Source organism: Spea bombifrons, chromosome 7 (assembly GCF_027358695.1).
Source record: "Spea bombifrons isolate aSpeBom1 chromosome 7, aSpeBom1.2.pri, whole genome shotgun sequence".
Classification (NCBI taxonomy): Eukaryota; Metazoa; Chordata; class Amphibia; order Anura; family Pelobatidae; genus Spea; species Spea bombifrons.
Genome location: NC_071093.1, coordinates 24,298,711 through 24,306,256, shown reverse-complemented (window position 1 = coordinate 24,306,256; position 7,546 = coordinate 24,298,711).

Genomic DNA, 7,546 nt, shown 5'->3' with positions numbered 1-7,546 from the left:
TTTTCTGATCAAGTTGTGCCTTGTGTAAGTGGGTCTGTAGGGTCTGAAACCCCTGTTGTAGGAGTTGAAGTCGATCAACAGCTGGGGGAACGGTGGCAGTAGGAGGTATGTCCACATGGAACTGCGGGTCATATCCGTAATTAGCCCGAAAGGGCGTCATCCGAATTGAACTCTGTACCTGGTTGTTATATACGAATTCAGCCACTGGTAACAGAGGGCACCAGTCTTGGAGGTGTGACACATAGCAACGAAGGTACTGTTCTAGAATCTGGTTTATTCTTTCAGTTTGCCCGTTGGTCTGGGGGTGATATGCAGATGAAAGAAGTCTCTTGAGACGTAACCCTTTACAGAATGCAGCCCAAAACCGAGATGTGAATTGCACCCCTCTGTCGGATAGCACTGTCTTAGGGATGCCGTGGAGACGAAAAACGTGATGGATAAACAGGTCAGCGGTTTGTGCGGCGGTTGGCAATCGGTGAACAGGAATAAAGTGTGCCATTTTTGTGAGCCTATCGACCACTACCATGATAGTAGTATGTTGTTGGGATACCGGTAGGTCCACTATGAAATCCACCGCCACTTCTTCCCATGGTCGTTTAGGTATGGGTAGTGGTTGCAAGAGACCAGTAGCCTTGACTGGTTGTTGTTTGGCTCGGGCACATGTATCGCATGATTTGATATATGTTACGATGTCCCGTTTCATCGCAGGCCACCAAAAGGACCTCTTAGCCAATTCATAGGTTTTCCGAACACCCCCATGTCCAGCTAGAGGATGGTCATGTACGGCGTTGAGGATGTCGGGTTTGACTTGATCCGGCACGTAAAGCTGGCTGCCTCTGTATAGGAGACCATCATCAGAGTGGAGAGGAACGTCACACACCGGGGATGGTTGAGGGGTGCTGTGGGTTGGGAGTTTCTGGAGTAGAGACGTCCGGAAAGCAAGAAAGACGCCAGCAGGGAGGATGGTGTTCTCGGCCTCTGTGGTCTTTTCTTGTTCATCGTATAATCGGGATAAAGCGTCCGCTTTTCCATTGCGGGCACCTGGTCTGTGTGTTATGTGTAGGGGAAATCTAGTGAAAAACAGAGCCCAACGAGCCTGTCTAGGACAGAGTCTGCGTGCTGTCTGGAGGTATTCGAGGTTCCTGTGATCCGTAAACACTGTGACAGGATGTTGACCGCCCTCCAACAGGTGGCGCCATTCCTCCAAAGCCATCTTGATGGCCAGTAGCTCGCGATCACCTACGCTATAATTGCGTTCGGCAGGGTTGAGGCGCTTGGAATAAAAGGAGACAGGATGCAAGGAGTCCTTCTCTCCGTGTCTTTGTGACAACACCGCGCCTACTGCGGTTTCAGAAGCGTCTACCTCCAAGAAATAAGGTGCCGTGCCGTGCCGTGCCGTGCGGCCGAGGACGTGGTTGCTCGGCGGGGACTCCGCCGGGTGAGGACCTCCGCCGCCGACGGGTTGGGACCCGACGGGAACGTGGCCGAGGACGCGGGCGCCCGGCGGTGTCGCCACCGGGTGAGGACCCCCGCCGACTACCGGTAGGGTCCTGACATTAACATATAAACACACCAGGACGTTCTCTGCCACGCTGACACCCAAACACACACACCAGGACAGGCTTTGCCACACTGTCACCCAAACACACACACCAGGTCCGGCTTTGCCACACTGACACCCAAACATACACACCAGGACAGCCTCTGCCACACCGACACCCGCATCAGGACGGTTAAGCTACACAAAGCATTAAAAATGCTGTCCACCCTGCTTTTTTGTTTGTGTGTTTGCCTCCTTGTGTATTGATGCCCCCCAGCCCCCCTTTAGTATTAATGTATCCCCCAACACCCTTGTGTATCCCCCCCCCAGCCAGACCCCTTTATGCCCCTACACCCTTGTAAATTGATTTATGTGTTGCCCCAGCCAGCCTCCCTCCATTGTGTATTGATTGTACTGGTTAATATAATGCCCTGTACCCATGTGTATTGCCACTCCCCTTTTTGTATTGATTTATGTCATGTATTATTTAACCCCTTAATGACAAAGCCCATACATGTACGGGCTCAAAATGCATTATTTTCAATGGGTTTAGGGACCGCCCATTGTCCTTAAGGGGTTAATTGTTGTCCCAAGGCAGCGCCCCCCCCCTTGAATATGGGTCCCCTTCTATGTATCTCCCCAACTTTTGGAATACTTACTTGCTGGCTTTCTTTCCCTGCAGACTGCTGTTCTCCCCGTCACAAAGAACTGTTCTGTGTGAGTCTGCCCCCTTGAGCATCTTAAAAAGGGCGGGAAGAAGAGCCTCTCTAAGGCATTGGCCGGCATCGTGCAGGCACGCCGGCCAATTTAATATCATCAAGTGGCCGGCAGTCTTACGGCCGCTTTAAAAAATCACAGCCACGCCTGCCGCAAATCTACTGGTTTCCAGGTGGGCTGGTCCTGAACCCCTTATCTCATGATGTAATCCCTTGTTTTTACCTTGTATAGTTATCTCATTGCATCTGATCCACCCCTGAATCCCTCATCTCCTACTGTAACCCCTTGTATTCAGATGGTATGTCTCTATCCTGCCTGTCTCCATACCCTGCTGATTTCAAAGGGTTAACTTTGGTGCCCTCTTGTCTAGCTTAATTGCAGTTGTTGTAGTACGAAACATCTATATCCTTTATGCAATCGCCTTATCTGACCAATTGTGAGGTACATAGTTACATAGTTATATAGGCTGAAAAAAGACATGTTAATTTGTTGCTGTTGATCCAAAAGAAGGCAAAAACCCCCAGTTTGGCTCTTTCCAATTTTGCACTAACCAGGGAAAAAAATCCTTCTTGACCCCAAAATGGCAGTCAGATTTCTCCTTGGATCAATAAACTGTTTCCCCATAATTAAAGATTATATCCCCCCAGTATTATGTTTTTCCAAGTATCCATCCAGTTGCTGATTAAAAGTCTGTACAGACTCCGATAAAAGTACCTCTGCAGGCAGAGAATTCCACATCCTTATTGTCCTTTCTGTAAAAAACCATTTCCTCTGCTTTAGACTAAATCTCCTTTCTTCCAGTCTAAACGCATGACCACGTGTCCTATGCATAGTCCTGTTTATGAACAGATTTCCACATAATGGTCTGTATCGACCTGAATATATTTATATAATGCTATCATATCCCCTCTGAGCAGTGGCGGAACTACCGGGGTTGCAGGGGTCGTGACTGTGACCGGGCCCTGGAGTTCTGCCATTCAGGGGGGCCCAAGCAGGGCCGGACTGGCCCACCGGGATACCGGGAAACTTCCCGGTGGGACCGACGCTGAGCGGCTGGGAGCGGCATTGGAAGTCGCCTCCGGCGCCAGGGGCGGGCTGGACAGGGGGACGATTGCCGGTGCTTCTTTTTTTTTTAAATTTAATATGGCAAATAAAAAAATTTAAAAAGTATTAAAGCAGCGCCGGCCGGCCGCATCAGCACCCAGCGGCCGTGTGCGATGGCCACCTAGTGATGGGAGCAGCGTGAGGGGTGAAAGCCCCGCCCCCTCGCACGGACCTTTCACCCCTCACGCTGCTTCCATCACTATGTGGCCATCAGGTTGTTGGAAATCTAATCTAAACGGCCGTTGCGTACTTTAATACTTGTTTTTTTTTCTTTTTTAACATGGCAAGCCGATCTGGCATATTAAAATAAAAAAAAAAGGATTAAAGTAGCTCTGGCCGTCGGCATCAGCACGCATCGGCCGTTTAGATTTACATTTCCAGCAATCTGATGGCCGCCTAGTGATGATGAGAGTGAGAGCAGGGTGAGGGGTGAAAGCTCCGCCCCCTCGCACTCAGCCTGCTGGAGCACCGGATGTCGGGTGAGTGACATCCTGTTAGCACAGAAAACTGCAGCCTGCAGTTACCAAAGGACGGAGGACAAGATGAAAAAGTGGAAGAAGTAGGTCAGTAAACTAATTTATTTTTTGTACAAACTGTATAATATTTTTTAAAAACAATCGGTATGTGTGTGTATGTAAGTGTGTCCGTGGGGGACAAACATAATGCTTTTTTAATTTATTAATTATTTTTAAATGATAAAAAAAAAAGAAATCTCTGTGTCTGTATGTGATCACAAGTTCAGCTCCCCAGTGCCACCTCTGCCCCCTTTCAGCCCCCCATGTCATTGCTGTCCCAATTCAGCCCCCCATGTAATCTCTGTCCCCATTCAGGTTAAAAGGCATATCATGGGGCACTCTGCCTCTATAAATGCCTTTTAACCCCCTATATGCCACTCTGCCTCTATAAATGCCTTTTAACCCCCTATATACCACTCTGTCTCTATAAATGCCTTATACCCCCCTATATGCCACTCTGTCCCATGAAATGCCTTTTAACCCCCTATATGGCAGAGTTGCGTATAGGGGTATAAGGCATTTCTGGAGACAGAGGGGCATATAGGGGGTTAAAAGGCATATCAGGGGGCAGAGTGGCAAGCCTGGGGCAGATGTGCATAACTGGGGGGGGCAGGTTGGCAAATAAAAGGAAACAAAAAACAAAAATGTAGATAGTGAGAAGGGGGGTAGGGAGAGGGTAGATAGTGAGAATGGGGGGGTATGGAGATGGTAGATAGCCTGAGAAGGGAGGGAAGGGGTAGATTGGGTTGGGGGGCCCTTAACAGATTCTCGCACCGGGGCCCTGAGGCTCCTAGTCACGCCTCTGAGGCGCCGTTTTTCTAAACTAAACAGATTTACGTTTTTTAACCTTTCTTCATAACTGAAGTGCTCCATTCCTTTTATTAATTTTGTGCTGTCCTCTGTACTGTTCTCATATTTATTTAACTGTCCACCATATTATCAGTTCTTCCATCACCATGTTGTTTCTATGTATTGTTGTTTTGGTGCCATCTGCTGGCCGGAATTCTTATACTGCTCTTGTTAATAAAGCTTTCCTTTTCTTGGCGTGTTTTTAGGAGCCTGGGTCCATGTCACTTCCTGCAACCCTGCAGTTTTGAGGGATCTGCTTGCTGTGTGACTGGACATTCATCACTCGGGCACGTAAGGCATCAGTTTTTTGACCAGCAGTTAGCCTCAGGAAATATATCATCAGACAACACCAAGGTCATTTCAGTATTATATCATTGTTTCTGTACTTGGGTCAAATAAACCCACATTGATTCAAATCACTGTGTCTACGTGTATCCGTCTAACCTGAGCTTCTGCTGGTCCGGTCTGCTCCACTGCTTGGACATGAAGGTAGGAAAGTCACACAGCCACTACCAGTTACACCTTCATTCGCCTTCATGTGGGGACAGAACACATTTTGTAGCCTGCACAGCATATTCAAGGTGTGGCCTTACCATTGATTTATACAGAGGCAAAATTATATTTTTATCCCGCAAATTGATGCCCCTTTTTATACACGATAATACCTTATTGGCCTTAGCAACTGCTGACTGACATTGCATGTTGTTGCCTAGTTTGTTGTCTATAACAATTCCCAAATCTTTCTCATTTGTCGTTAGCCCTAATTCGCTACCGTTTAGGGTGTAGGTTGCTTGTGCATTCCCTACCCTGAAGTGCATAACTTTACATTTATCTACTGTCACGCACGCCGCCGCCGCCGCCGCGGCACATACCTTTGGGGCTCACGGCGGCTCGTCCGTCACTGCCGCCTCCGTCGTGTGCACGCGTCGGTGTCGCGGCTCCGCCTCCGCCATGATCCAACGTCGGCAGGGTGTCCCGCGCGCCGCCGCGGCACGTACCTTTGGGGCTCGCAGCGGCTCGCCCGTCACTGCCGCCAATGCCGTGCGGACGCGTCAGTGTCGCGGCTTTACCTCCACCTCCGCCGGGACCCGACGTCGGCAGGGCAGCCCTGCCTCCACACTCTCGGCCGGGATCGCGCCTGCACGCCGAGGACGTGCAGGCGCGTCCCCTCCTCGTACCGCCGGGACCGCGGGTATGACGCGACGCAGGTCTGCCTCGGCCGCGACGACGTCACCCGACGGACGCAACGCACGCAACGTACCATCTCCTATTTAAGCCCCATTTGTTTCCACTGTCTTTACCCGTTCAGAGTGTTATTGTCACCTGCTCCCGTGGATCCGCTGTCCCCCGTCGTCCTGCGTCCGTCCGCTCGGCTCCCGGCTCGCCGCTTCACTTACCTCGTGGTGAGGTCAGGAGGAAGCGCCGGCTGGGTGCTCGCCGTTGCGGTCGCGCTCCCTCTGCTGGACACGCGCGTAACTGCAGCTAGGTTTAGCTGCAGCTGCCGCGTTTTGGCAGGCAGGGGGCGCGTGTGACGTCAGTGTCGGGGGCGTGGTGTCTACTGGCGCCAAATTTAAAAACCCAGAAGCCCTGTTACCGGTACCCTGGTGTGGTCTTTTGCTGGTTATTGCTACTGTTCGTATTATCGGAATTTCTGGATTATCTGACCCTTTGGCTTGTCCTGACTACCCTTTGCTCTACGATTTGGCTGTGTTTGTCTCTACGTGTATGACCTGGATCGTCTGACTACCCGCTTTGATTCTGACCCACCTTCTGGCTGACTACCCGTCCTGTGTATGACCTGGATCGTCTGACTACCTGCTTTGGATCTGACCCACCTTCTGGCTGACTACCCGTCCTGTGTATGACCCCTGGCTCGTCTGACTCTGCGTTAGTTTTGCCCTACTCCTATGTTACTTTGGTGGAGATCTCTCCAGCTGTACCCAGAGACTATCTACCTCTCCATATCTACCCACTCCGGGCCTCCTCACTGTTGGGATCATCGAATACCTGGGGTTTGCGTCTCTGCGCACTCCGCCAGGAGAAGAACTTCTGCGGTGAGTGCTCTGGCTTGTGGTAGACGTGACAGTTATGCTTTTTGGGTGTGCTGTTCCCTGCCATTTTCTCTATTGCCTTGTGTACCGACCTTTGCCTGTTATTTGACCACGATTCTGCGCTGCCTGCCTATGACCCCGGACCTGTTTAACTGTTTATGCTTCTGATCTGCCTGCCTTGTCCTCGGACCTGTTTAACCGTTTATGCTTCTGAGCTGCTTGCCTTGACCTCGGATACGTTTGACCTTGCTGCCTGCCGTTGCCCTTGATATCGGACTGTTTACTGGACTTCTCTACATCTACATATCTGCATAGTTGGATCCTCCTTCGCTACCTGACCCCGTGACATCTACATTGAATTTCATCTGCCATTTGTGTCCCCAGTCCCCCAGTCTATTTAGATCCCTCTGCAGCACTGTAATATCCTGCTCGCACTGTATTACTTTACCTAGTTTAGTGTCATCTGCAAACACAGAAACATGACTTGCCAGGTCATTTATAAATATGTTGAATAAAATTGGTCCCAGAACAGAACCCTGAGGGACACCACTTACCACTTTTCACCAGCTTGAAAATTTACCATTTATAACAACTCTTTGTACTCTATATCTAAGCTAATGTTCTACCCAAGAACAAGAATTTGCATCTAAACCAATTTCCTTCAGTTTCAATACTAACCTATTGTGTGGAACCGTGTCAAACACCTTGGCAAAATCAAATCAAAGTAGATGACACCCACAGCAACACCCTGATCTATACTTCTACTTCTT